The sequence below is a fragment of the Pezoporus flaviventris genome, unplaced genomic scaffold, assembly GCF_033815535.1.
Source record: "Pezoporus flaviventris isolate CSIRO_AGI_PZ_B2104156 unplaced genomic scaffold, CSIRO_AGI_Pfla_v1 ptg000007l, whole genome shotgun sequence".
Lineage (NCBI taxonomy): Eukaryota > Metazoa > Chordata > Aves > Psittaciformes > Psittacidae > Pezoporus > Pezoporus flaviventris.
This window is the reverse complement of record NW_026892555.1, coordinates 6,123,939-6,138,263: the sequence shown is the minus strand read 5'-3', so window position 1 is coordinate 6,138,263 and position 14,325 is coordinate 6,123,939. Positions and strand designations below refer to the sequence as shown.

Here is a 14,325-nt window from a genome sequence, read left to right as displayed (position 1 = left end):
TTAAACTTCCAGGCATTAAACCCAGAGACATTTGTGTCCAAGAAAAAAGGGAGTCCCAACCACTAACAAAGGGAAATGAGAAATCTACAATTAAAATACCAGTCTAGGTGGATGGTGAGGATTAGACTGCTCCAGCTCACACCCCACAGCAAACCAGAGCTGTGGCTTTTGCCTCTGGTTGCTCTGATCCCTCTCCCACTGTTGCAAAGATACATAGCGAAATAATTGTGTATTAAGGCTGCCAAGTCCTTATTCCCTATCCTTAACTAAATTCCCCTAATATCCATGCTAAGGAACTGATTATAGGGTGTGCTGTTGGTTGGTGTTTTTTCCCCCCTTCTTTTACCATCTGTCTGCTGTGAATACATCTGAAATCCCTGGCTTCACCAGATAAAATGTACTCAGCAACTCCTTTTTTTTCTCCCCTCTTCTAATTATCCTTTTAATTTGCTTCTGCTCAGCTCCCACACCTCCTCCCTCTTACCAGATTGTTTATATTTTTCCAAAGAGCTTCTGAGAACTGCTTATCCTGCTCTTTGTACCCTTTCCCTGCTCCTCATGCCAGAAATTGCTGCCTCTCGTCCCCTCGCATGCTGTGATCTCACAGGAGTGAATGTGGATCACAACCTTCCCAACTGTTTGTGACAAATTGCCCCAAGGAACAATAATCTATTATATTAAGTGTTTTCCTGTTACTCATCCCTCCCTGTTCTGCATTAGCAAATGGGATAAATTCCAGTGATTACAAAGAGGCTTGGGATGAAGCAATAAAACTTTATTTCTGGAGATAGATACTTCATCCAGTGGCATCAGGCAACTGCTGGCTGAGCTTTGACTCAGAACATGCCTATTCAGTAATACTGGAGTGGCTGGGAAAGTGCAGCCTGTAAAGAAACCATGGGACCAAACCTGGAAATAGTGTATCAGTGAAAGATTCAGGAATAAAGCTATCCATCAGCTTCCCAGCCTGGGGGGCTGGATCTGAGCATGGATGCAGACAAAATGCAGACAAGTAGTGCAAAGTCTTAAGTGAGACTGATGTGTCTAGCTCCAAAATCATGCTCCCACAACTCTTTTTCAGGCACCGTTGAAGGCTGCTGACATTTGAACTCTGCCTCTTCAAATCTCCTCAGGCCCAGAGCAGCCACCTCTGAGCCCCTACCTCTTGTCTAAATGCAGTCAGGAAGCACAAGACTGATGTCTCCCGAGGAGCTCTGTACAGTGTTCCAGATCTTCCCTAACATACTGTGACAGAACTGGGTTCCTCAAGAAGCTGTTGCTGGTGGGTTTATGTAATAACCAACTTCATAAACACATTTATGGATAACTATAAAAAACACTTTCTGTAGTGTCTGCATATAAATCGCTATGAATTTCATGTAACACACATCATAGACATAGAACACTGTATCTGAGGCACTCATAACAAATTGCATATAATGTACTGTGTATATTATAGATATATTGTATAGAAATAACAATGTTCATATAATATTTGGTTTACATAATATCAAGCTTAAACACCAAAACAAATATCAGTGATTGGGAGATCCATCAATGAAACACATCTTAGCCTGGTGGTCAGGTACCCAGTCTCTGTCTGTAGATATGGTCTGTCCCTGTCTGTGTTGGAAGAGCAGAGAAAGGGAATATGGTAGTGACAAACTCCAGTCCCCTGTTGAATTTGAGGAGCTCTACCCAGTTCAGGAGTAATTTTGCCAGACAGGGACCATTAAAGTAGAGAACATCTTTGCTGTCAAAGGGAGGGGAAGAATCACTGGTGGGAAATGAAGACGGGGAGGGATGTGATGTGGTTTGCAAACTATTCATTTTCATGGTACATTTTTCCTGTATAAAATATGAAAGCATCCTTTGCTCTAGGTTCTTGCTCCCAGGTGGTTGTTCTTGATAACTAACCTCCCACAGTATTTTGAACCTCATCCACCCCTAAATCTACTGCATCGAGTGATTTCTGTTCTTTCCTGAATATTGCTTCACTGTATGTGCAGGAATAACCATGAAATCAGCATATATGAACTAATGAGCACATTACATTGGTATACGGATAGCAGTGGTGGAGAACAGCAAAACTTGATGATAAAACAGACTGACTTAAAAACGAGTTGGCTGAAGGTATGCAGAGAATTTCAAGACTGCAGAGAAGACAGAATAAGGAAAACACTAGGATAAGACATAATGGTGTTATAGAGTGATGTCTCTAATAGTTTGGGTATATGTCAAGAATAAATGTGGAAACAACGTCCTTGATGCTCTAAAGATGAAAGTAAAAAGCAAAATGAAACAAATGCAGAGACAGTCCAAAATGCGTTGGATAGCTCTGGTAAATAGATCAAAAGAAGTCTAAAGAAGCCCTGAAGCTGATATAAACTGAGAGCAGTGGAAGGACGTCAAGTTTTAGATCTTGTTGCTCAAGACATAGAGCTTAAAGTTGTCATTTTTAAGATGCTGTGATGTCAAGTCCGAGTTGGAGATCTGTTGCTAAACAGAAATTCCAGTCCTTCAAGGAGAGTTATTTATATATTGAATAAGATAGGATAGGAATGGGGTACAGTGATTAGATTCTGAATAGATAACCTAACCATCCTGATCCCTGAGGAAAGCCGGTAGTAACTGGTTGACAGTTGGACTTTGCAGCAGGGATCATCACTGTTTTGGGCTGTTTCATCTGCATCCCTTACCTAGCCCATAGCATATCCATTTGGCTATAAGAACACTACGGGGAGACCATGTTAAAGGCCTTGCTTAATTCAAGAGCAAAAGGATGGAGGACAGAAAGACCCCAGACCTGGATCTCTTACATGAACAGTGAAAGGCAGAGGGAGGGGGATAGATAGGCAGAGTGCCAGCTGCATTATAGTACAGCTACTGACCCTGAATCCTCCTGCCAACCTAGAATGCTGTAGTATCTGCTGTGGTATGGCCATGTAATCAAGTTTTCAGCAGAGGAAGGACCCTGACTGCACAGCTGATCAAATGGGCCATCAATCAAGTGATTCACATTGTGTACTTAAGCTTAAAGTGAGGTTATAATTCATACAACTACCTCCCTCCCTAAGCAGGTGCCTTAAACTTAAGAACTGCAAAAAGTACTAAAGTAGCTGAAAATTTCCAGTTGCTAATAATAAACTTGAGAGCCTCTTCTCCTGACCTCCTCCAAAGAGGCACCTCATAAAATCATAGAAATTATTTTGTTTTTTTGGTTGCTGGGGATTACAGTTTTATACCCATGGAAGGAGGACCATTAAAAGATTACTGTAGTACAAAATTTCTGACCATGCAAAGAGAGGGCAGTGAATATGGCTTTAAAAGAGAGGACTAGCTAAATGTGAAAGACGGTCATTGTTTCCTTGTATGACTCTGCACCAACTGAACTCGATGAGGCTGGCTGGATTCAAGATAGAGCTTGATTCAGTTCCTTATGAACAGGCTTTTAGTGCCACCTGAGATGGCTTCAGGTGTCTGAAGGACATCTGAAATGAGACAGTACTTTCATGGGCTGACAACCTTCAAGACCAGCTGCGAGAAGCCAGAGGGGATATCCAGGATATCTCAAATGGCACTGTCATGATCAGACATAGCAGATATCTATAGTACAGATTGCTCAAGGTAGCTCAAGTGATTCATACCTGTCTGGGTCCAATGATAAGCTGCCTGCCATTCCACTTTCTCTGTTAGTCTGTGACTAGCAAAGAGGGAACGGCTTTAATGCAACACTACTCTTGTGCATAGGGGATCTGCTGCTACACTGGCTTAAGCAAATGTAGTTTAATGGAAGAGGGAAGGGAATTACAGTAATGCTGTAGTTTAGATTCTGGTGTGTACTTCATTATCTGTGGCACAGACTTTGCATGTAAGTCATTGCAGTGTTTCTGTGTTCACCTTCTACATAAAAAATGGGCATAATTGCATTTTCCTTATTTTATGAAAGCAATCTGAGATAGGATGCATTAAACAAGAGGAGGAGCTCTGGTACCCAAACAGAAGGTATTGCTGTAGAGATGTGTTGATGTGCAGTAATAGCATGGTTATTGTCAAGTCTGCTGTGTAAGAGTCTTAAATGAAATCCAGTTATTATGAGTAACTGTAGAGCTAATATTCAGACAGCTCCCTAATGTTGCATTCAGTAGGAACAAGGTAATAATGGCTTGCTGGAAACAGCTTTTTACTTTCTTAAAAGACAATGTTTTCTCCAGAGGCCACTGTTTTCCAAGTTGAAAATCTTGTTTGCTGGAGCTGATGTGCTAGAGCACCTTAAAAAATATGAACAAAGTATTTTAAGACCTATGCAAAGGTGGCAAGAGCTATTTGTTAGTAGCCTTTTAGTACACCCTGATGTATATTAGTCTAGTGGAAGAAAGCAAAAGAATTTGCTCTGTACATCACTGAGTGTAAGGGGAGAATTAGATCGCAGGATGCTGGTTTTAAATGTTAGCGTTTTGAATCAGATGTGCAAAAGTTGTTTGTCTGCTGGCATGGACAATGCAGAACTGTAGTGTCAGAGTGTCAGACATACTGCATCAAATAATCCTGTTACCACTAGGAATGTTCATCAGCCCATGGTCTGACTGCAGAAAATGTGTTTCATAGTACAAGACAGACACCACACCTCAAGTATTATCTGCAGTGTGGGTGCTTCAGGATAAGGACATCACACTATTAGAGGGTGTCCAGAGGAGGGTCACCAAGACAGTGAAAGGACTTGAGGGCAGAACACAGGTGGATCAGTTGAGGTCACTTGGACTGTTGAGCTTGGAGAAGAGAAGGCTGAGGGGTGGCCTCATTGCAGTCTACACCTTCCTCAAGGGGGGCATGAGAGGGAGGTGTTAATCTCCTCTCTCTGGTGAGCAGGGATGGGACACGAGGAAACAGAATGAAGCTGTGATGGGAAAGTTCAGATGGGACATGAGGAAAAGGTTCTTCACTGAGAGAGTGGTGGGTCGCTGGAACAGGCTCACCAGGGAAGTGGTCACGGCACTCTACTGCTATAGGAGTTGTAAGAGGGATGTCACAGGACTGCCCTGTCCTTGGAGATCCCATGTCTTACCTGTGTCCCTAAAGGATGTCTTGAAGGTCTTTGTTTTGGTTCTTTGTTCTGTCACGGACTTTCTTTTTGACTTTGGGCAGATGCATCTCTCTTAAATACCAAGTTTTCATTTATAAAATGAGGCTATGTAGGGGAGTAAGCAAACTTCCCATGGGTGAGTGGCAGAATGTGGTTTTCTGTCTGAAAAGGAACATTAAATGAGGCAATGGAAACTTGGCCAGTACGGGGTGATCTGACCTCTCAGACAGGGTCTGCAGTGTTTTGCCATTGGGAGTTCCCAGATCTTGTGTGCCATGAGGACACCAGGCCATGAGGGCTAGGAGCTATAAGACACTGCACTTCACAGATGATAGCTTCTACCTTGTCTGCCCTGAGGCCCAGCTACTGTGGAAATCTTTCTTTGTCACCTCACCTGACCATGGCTGGGATTTGGAACTAGGTGATCTTTAAGCTCCTTTCCAACCCAAGCTGTTCTATGATGTGTATTACTATAGTAGCACTGGGGAAATACATAAGTAAATACATAGGAAAAAATGAAAAGGACAATTGCTTTCTTGAGGAAAAGTCCAAACCACAAAACAAAGGTTTCAGTGACCTAGCATCATGTTCAGCTCCTACACACAGAATGTATAATACATCAGGACTGCGTATCTGTTTAAAATGATAACAGCTATCAGTTCCAAAAGAAAGTTTACTTTAAAGTATTGGTGGTCATATCAAATCCTATCACTGTGTCAGTGCTGGCTTGACAACTGTCATGAAATATTGAAAGCTGGTAAAAAAGAGAACCTGTCAAAATTGCCTGTCAGTAAAGTCAGTGGAGAAAAGAAAATGCATGTCAGTAAAGACTTTGAGATAGATTAAGAGAAAGAAGAAGAGATTTTTTCCCCTTAGTCTTTTTGAAGTTCCTGGGGTAAATGCATATTTTAAGATGTGATTTGGATTTGTGGGCTTTTTAATAGCTTGTACGATAGATTCAGCCAAACCAGCCATTCAGTATATCATCATAAAGACAGGTGGGAATCCAAAATTGCTTGAAGAACATAATTTTCTGAGATGGAGGAGTATTATTAATGTGGTTCTGTATTTATTGTGCTTTTATTGTCTGAAGTTTTAGTAAGAAAAAAGTATGGAGAGAAAGTGAAAAACAAAAAGGAAATTCCCTCTCTAGTAAATGGGCTTTGCTGTTGATGTTTGATTCTCTAGGCCAGGATCTTCCCTTTTGCCTCTGTAAGCAAAACAGTGAAACTTGGTGGAGAAGGTTGGATGCAAAGTCAGCCACAAACGTGATCCAAGGACTGGGTAGGCATGTTAGGAAAGTCTGAGAGGGCTGAGTTTGTTCAACCTTGATAAAAGAAGGCTCAGAGGAGATCTTATTCCCATGTTCCAGTATCTAAATGGTGACTACAAAGATGAAGACTCTCTTTTACAAGGAGTCACATGGAAAAGATAAGGGGTAACAGGCACAAGTTACTCCTGGTGAGATGCTGATTGGACATGAGGGAAATTTTCCACAATGAGAGCCATGAGCCATTGGAATAATCTCCACAGGGAAGTGGTGGATTCTGGAATGTTGGACGCTTCTAAGATGCACCTGGATGGGGTGCTGGGAGGTCATGCTTTGCCTAGAAAGGTTGGGCCAGATGATCCTTCAGGTCCCTTCCAACCTGGGATTCTATGATTCATATCTTTCCTGTACTATGTTCCGTGCCAATCCTCCCTCCCACCACCTTTTCTTATGAAAGCCCCAGGAATTTAAATGAAAATCTACATGCTTATAATTATAAGCAATAATTATATTTTTACTTTGCATACTGCTTTCCTTTCAAGATCTTAAAGTTCTTTCTGTGACATTTTATGACAGGACAGATCTCATAGAAAGATGAAAGGTTTTGTTCAGACATGCTTAAAGGACGTGAGAGCAAAATGTCTATGGAAAGTGCACTGGTCATTTGTGTCTTGTGCAATATAGATTTACAAGTCATTCTTGAAGATGGCTTTGTCTCCCAGATAAAAGTGCTAAGAAGCCCTCTTTTCCTTCATGGGGAGAGCTTTTATGGCTGTCAAAATCAGTCAGTAGCATTCCTAGAATGGGGCATATTGGCAACTGCTTTAAAGATACATTTCAAGCCAGGTGAAATATGGAAGGCTATATCTTTATTAACAAGGTGGTTTCGGGGAAAGGTTGCACACTGTAGATGATGTATATGTAGCTAAATTCTCTTTTCCAAAAAACAAGTCCACATCCAAACTGCCTCCAGAGAATTGTATTCCCTGGATTAGCCTGACCACTGTCTACAGAAGTGCAGGATGCTATTCAGAGAAGTGAAAGTATGTGCTACAGACAGCGCTGGAGCCCAAGTCCTGTGCTGTTCTGGTCCTCTTTATTTCATTACTCAAGATGTAACCAAAGAGATAGGTGGGACTTGGGAGCACAAACATGGGTCAGATGATTGAAATTTCATCTGCCCTGCTAAAATGTCAAGAAACCCACTGAACACTGACCAATGTATAAATGGACAGTGAAAAACTAAGAATTATTTGCAGCTAGTGGAGAGGTTTTACCTTAACAGCCAGGGAAAGGCCCTGCTGGAAGACCAAGGTCTAATGGGCGAAGAAGGAAAGTTCAGTGCTTGTGTGTAGCTGAAACCTCTCCATCATGAGAAACACTGAAGTATGGAAGTAAACCACGGCAGTACCAAGCTCAGAGCAGCTCCAGAACCTCTATGTTCGTCTATGTTATAGTAATCTAGACAGATCACAGCCAGACCTGCTTTGCTGCTTGGACCCAATACATATCTGTTGCTGACACAGTATAACAGAAAATAGAGAACATGCTCAGAGAAATAAAGTAACTTACTCAATGTCTAAGGCCAAGTCACTAGCACAGTTAGAACTCTGATCTCCTGCTTCCAGATGACCATGGTGATCACCATGGTGTTTGCTGGCTTTATGCGTAGCAAGAGCATGCTGTTAGATGGAGATAAATCTCAGTGTGAAAGCAAAGCTTCTGAAAGCATCATTTTTCCTTCATTGTTGAGGCAGGGGCCAAGCTGCTAAAAATTGGAAAGCAAAAGGCTTTAAAAAAACCCCAAATTCCATTTTCAGAAATTCCCATACTTCCACCTGTCCCACACAGAGGTTACAGTCTTCTGAAGAAACTGAAATCTGGCTTATAGTTACCTACTCAAGTCTATTTGTGTCTGCATTGTTTCAGTACCTATATTACGTTGGCTTACAACTAAATCCACTTAGCACTCATGGAATCAATCATAGAATCATGGAATAGTTAGGGTTGGAAAGGACCTTAAGATCATCTAGTTCTAACTCATGGATAGTCTAAGAAATATGTGTCTCTCTTTCTTTTAGCCTGATCCTACCTAGCCTTATAACTATGGTCCTCTTGTGTATGTGCTGTCTTAGTTTTCAAAAAGCATTGTCTCTTATGCACTGATGGTAAAGCCACCATTGGAAGGTGAGCACACAGGCAGCCCCAGGGGTGTATTCTTGAGTCCTCTTGTATATAAGTCTAAAAAAAACCTTTTCAAATTCTATCCACTTTCCTGTCAGTTACAGCATCCTACCCCCCAATTCCCACCCTCAGTGTCCTCATTTTCTCCCTGACTGATTGCATGACTTGTTTCTTTCCTTCTGCTGCTGTTGTTACTGTCATTGTTACCCTTGTTATTTGGGGAAGTGTTCTGCAACTCAGTTAAGCATCCTGAAGCCAAAGAAGAACGTGTTCGGAAGTCACAACAATTGGGAAGGATTCAGTGGGGACATCTCCTGACAATCCTATTAGGTCAACAGCCCATGACACTGACAGCCTGATAGTCCTAAAACTGAGAAAACTACAATACTGGAAAGCTGACAACTGCTGCTGCCATGCATCTGAGCATCACTTGTCATAGCAGATGCACGCGCAAGTAAAAAGCTGAGCCTGGGAGGTACTGAATGCCTTCACCTGCTGCTGTGTGAAATGCCAGTGGAATGTTATCTGTCTGTGGATGAGGTGGGCCTGGATTTTTCTTGAGAGACCACATCTGCGATGCTGTGTCCTGTGCTGGGCTCCCCATTGCACACTGCAAGGGACCACCAAGATGACTGGGGCTGAAACACTTGTCTGGAGAGCAGTGGCTGAGGGAGCTACACTGTTCAGCCTGGGAAGAGAAGGCTAAGAAGACATTAGACTCTCTTAAATCACTGAGTGGGAGGGTATGGAGAATATGGAGCCAGGTAATTGTTGGGGATGGGCAGTGAAAGGCCTGTAGAGGACACGTTCTGACTGGTTTTAAGGAAAAACTCCTTCACCATGAAGGTGTTCTGATATTGGAACAGAGGCCCAGGGTAGCTGTGAAATCTCACCTTGTGAAATGCAAAAAATCAGGTGAGTGAGGTGTTTGAGTTCAGCTGGCCCTTCTTTGAGCAAGGCATTGGATCAGGTGGCCTCCAGAAGTCATTTCCAGCCTTGAGCATCCTATAACTGTTCACCAGGAAGAATTGAGATTCCAGGCATCTAATAGAAACTCTGGCCACCGATGTATTTTATGCTTTTGTACAACATTAAGAATGAAAAAAATGGCTTGGAAAGAGTTAATGGTTAAAGCTGATGATCAGTTAGTGAAAACCATTAGCAAGCAAAAGTTGTATGGACAAGAAAAGGAAACAAAAATTTACCAAGCTTAAGCAAGAATACAAAGTTTTAAATTCTTTTGAATGAATAAAAGACTTTCAGGGGACTCGAAAGAGCCAGTGTTGATGAAGAAATAAATTAATTGAAACCTTTTCTTTCCAAAATCATCAAAGCAGGATTATTTACTTCTTTTCATTTCAAACTGTGACCTTGAATTCAGTTTTTCAGTCCTCAGAGAGCAACTTAATTCTGTTCCATTTTTCCATCTAGTTCTAATTCATAATGGCAGAAATCATCTGTTACTATTATATATAATATACTTCTACTGTATAATATGATTACTATAGAGTAGAAGAAGATTATCACACATTGGTTGCCAGAGGGTGTTCGCAGGAACCTATGTGGCAGCACCACAAACTTTTAGGGTTAGAATTTGGTGAACCAGTAGAGCAAGAGAAGTGTGCACTTACCCAGAGGATCCATGCCCTTCCCTACTGCTTCTTTGTAAAGTTGCTTCTTTGTTCCACTGTCGACTGCAGCCATTTGTTCCCTTCTGAATCTCCAGCCTTAGAGTGAAATTTGTCAGGTTTACCAGAAGGTCACGTTCAAAGCAAGTTCAGCTATTTTTTGTACAACATGCATATTAGGTAAAATCACTGCATCCCTTTTAACCATCCTCTCCTCCTTCTACCATCATTTACTTTTATCCAAACTTTTTGATTTAATCTGCATATGTGAACAATTGAATAACTCCTAGATTGAAACTGGGCATCTTTTCTGTATGTTTTATTGTCCTTCCTTCATTAAGCTAAGGACAATCTGATTCTGTTTATGCTGCCTCCGAGCTTTTCCTTTTCAGTTCTTGCTGAAACATACTTCTGATTCCTGCATGGCAGTTGGGGTAGTTTAGATTTCAGAATGGACTGCTCCTGGCAGAGTCCTAACAAACCTCAGGGCCCAACTATGTGTAACATCTATCACTTGTTCATGAGGTGGCATATGCAGGACCTCAGCTAATCCATGGGACAGACTACATTGAAAGAAAACTGCGGATGGGTCTGCCTTTATTAACAGATGCAAAGGGAATCACTTTTGCAGTTTGCAATAAAATGTATGTTACAGAACGCCTCAGCACCTTTCCCTTCATATAATTGGCATGACCATGTCCCCTTCCTGTGCAGGGATGTGAGGGTCTCTTTATGGCTGCCACTGGAAGTACAATAAAACCCCATACTAGCTGTATGCTAAGTAGCATGTCAGGACTGTAGAGGGCATATCAGACTTGATAAACAGTCATTAAACTGGGCACACTTCACAAGAATCTCCTGTCTTCAAGGACTTTGGAGTCAGTCCACATGCTCACCTTCACAGCCAGGCAAGTCCCAACAGTGACTTGCTATCAGTACTTCAGAAAGACAGCAGAGGGTAAAAGCCTTCCCACATGGAACCCAGCCAGGCACAGAGAGGAAGAAAGACCTCAGATGAAGATCTGACTAGAAGCTGTATGAAGGATTCTATGATCCTGTGAAGCATGGACTAGGGTTGAAGGAGCTGTCTTACTGTTTTTTGTTACTTTGGATGACCAAAACATGCTTGGTTGCAAGTCCAGCTCTGTAAGTGTAACTCACCTGTATGTTTGGGCAGCTGGGAGGTGTGTGTCTGTATGTGTACACCTAATTCCAGAAAGGCAGAAGGAGAATTTCTGTTGGAATAGCTGAAATGCTGGTAGAAATCAGAAAGGTGGTGTGTATAAGGGGCATTAGCTACACTGTCAGTTGGATCTAAAGCAGTCTCAGACCAAAAGGTCATCACTGTTCCTGAAGATTCTTATTTCCCATCTTTACTGAAAAGGAAAATGATGCAATAAAGAGCAATTCTTTACTGCAGTAAGAAAAAGAACTCTGGTGCAGAAAATAGGGCCATGCTTCCATTCAGATTGCCTAATGACATAAGATAATGTTCAAATTCAGATCAATGACCCTTGGTCTGAATCAGGCAGGAAAAGGCATTTACCCTTGATGTCTCCCCCTGCATAAGTGAGCTGCCAAGTCATTTACGTAGTGGTCAGTGGAGTAGAGCTAACAGAGGGTCTCTGAACTATTTTTAATCATCTCTGTTGTGAGCTACCACCTTCCAGCAATCCATTGATGCAAAGCTCTGACCTCTAGGTAGTACAATAGGAATGGCACCAACAGCTTTTTTTTGTGTGAACTTTTAAATATAAAATACTTATCCCTGTATATATCTGGAGCACATAAAATTGCTGAGGCCAGTCTCTTGACTGTATAGTTTTCAGCTAAGCACAGTAGAAGAAAACCACTCCAGATAGGACTCCTGCTAAGGAGTGATAGTGCCATCTCAGTACAGTTCCTTACCTACAAAACATCCTATAATGCAATCTGATTCTTAACTTCACTTTTAAGGATGTTTTGGAAGCACAGGCATTTTCTTTTAGTCCTGCTTGTACATTAGTAACTAAAAAATCCATGTAGGAAATCAATGTGAATTAAGATTTTTAACTCCCAGTTATTACAAAGAGAATGAAGAGAATACAGCGAGCTGGATAGCTAATTGTATGTCTTTCAGATTGAAAAATACGAGCTTACTTGCTATACTTATTACCTTTATTATCCAGTACAGTTTGTAACCAGAAATATATGAGAGTCAATTAAGGTTTTGAAGAAAAGTTTTCTTTTCTTTTCCAAATGGAAGTGTCATACATCATGCATTATCAACTCCAGTGTTAGACTAGCAAAAATTTACTGCATCATGTCCCCGCAGTGAGAATTTGCAGCTAGATTAATGTTCCTTTAGCTGGCATTAAATCAATTTCATACATATGCTCGTATTTTCACCAGTGACATTCTGCAATAGCTGATGTTTTGTAGAAGCAGTAAAGAAAAAAACTCAGCAGATTTTGTTCAAGCTTCATATATATAAATATATATGCATGCATCTATATACAGGTGAACAACACACTTCATGCTTAACTCGCTATAAAAAAGTCTTGAAGTTTCAAAGTTAGCCAACTTCTTGTTTTTCATGGCATATGCACAACTTATTAGCAGTACACCTTCACACAGTTGAGAAAGATCTAAAGTTGCATATATTTAATCTGGGTAAAACTGACATTTTCTCTTCTTTTTTTCCTCAGTTTATTGAAATTGTTCTTGTTATGCAACTTACACTTTAGCAACTGATGTGTGGGGATGAAACTGTCACGTCTTCCTGCCTAATGCTCACCACGTTGTAGCTGGTTCTCAGTGAGATGACAACATTCTCCATGATTAGAACTGCCCAAGGGTGTTCTGTCTGCCTGTGGGAGTTTGCCCCCTGACCAGGGTAAAGCGGGATTCCAGAAAGGTCATTTTTTCCTGGGTGCTCCTGAAGAAAGGACATTGAGGAGAGCGGGAATTCCCCTTACTCAGGCTGTCCTCATGGAGCATCCACTGCAGCCATGGGGGCAAAGACTGTCTCACCTTCTTCCCCCATTATTTACATGACAGTCACCCAGGGCATGAGGAGTGATTTGGGCAGCAGTGACATCACCCTGACATCACCATGACATCAGTGGTCAACACATCACAGGAATTCTCTCAGTCCAGTTACCTTATGGGAGATAAAATCTGATGCGTTGGTCATCAATAGCTGTAGCTGCCCCTCTTACGTAGAACTAGTGTCTCACCTGCTGCTATTTTGTATAAATCTCTTCTCAAAGTTCCTGGCTCTTCTCTGTGTCATATTTTGTTTAATTCAATATTTATAACCATGGTAAAATGAATAATCAGTGCTTTTTCTGTGCATGGTTTGAAGCAGTGCCTCCAGGCAGTATGAATCTTCAGGGAAAAGAAGTGTTTCTGTAGGTATCTCACCTAGAAGATTTGATCTAAAAGAGAAGACGTGATTTTATCTCACAGTAGTAAAGGAGGAGTAAGACTAATGGGTGAAGAAATGGCTGCAAGTGAAAGGAGAACCCAGACACAGATTTGCAAGTAGCTTTACTGAGAATTTGCAATTAAGGAATTTATTGGAATTTAGAGGATTTAGAGGCATTCAGATACAGGCATATTATGTGCTGAGATTTTCATGGATATAAGGATAATAGCAAAGACAGCCTATATATATATATATATGTATATGAATATCTCGATAGGGAAAAAATTACTTGTTTTCCAGCATTACTGAGGTGCAATGAGGGACCTGTGAAGAACTGTGAGGACTCTTGGAGTGAAAGCCCATGGCTAGTGCTGATCTTCTGAAGGCCACCCTCAGGGTGCAAGTGAGCTGATGTAGCTCTTTTGTTGTATGATCTCCATTCTGTATTATATGAGCACCTCACAGGCATCACCAGCTCTCAGTGAGATAAGAACCACTCGTATTTACAGAGGAGGGAACTGAAATTCAGGAAAGACTACCAGGAAAATTCTTACTTTGTGTTAATAACAAGGGGTCCAGGTGGTCATCCACAACCCTGAGGTGTTTTGACTTTCCTTATTTAACTGTATTTTATGGCAGAGGGTCTCTTGTTTGGGGAAGCATCTCTTCCTGCAGGCGAAGAACTGGTGCATAATGTTTCCTTGGGATGCTGCTTGATACTGATGTGATGTTGTTCTGCAACTAAGGTCAT

General features: G+C 41.5%; 1 long non-coding RNA gene across 1 annotated transcript; it reads left to right on the top strand.

Moving 5' to 3' along the window:
• The first annotated feature begins 2,835 nt into the window (after positions 1 to 2,835).
• On the top strand, positions 2,836 to 6,879 carry LOC133266296 (uncharacterized). Its single transcript, XR_009742304.1, has 2 exons — positions 2,836 to 3,627; positions 6,272 to 6,879. It is a non-coding gene; the product is annotated as an uncharacterized LOC133266296 (long non-coding RNA).
• Positions 6,880 to 14,325: the final 7,446 nt, after the last annotated feature.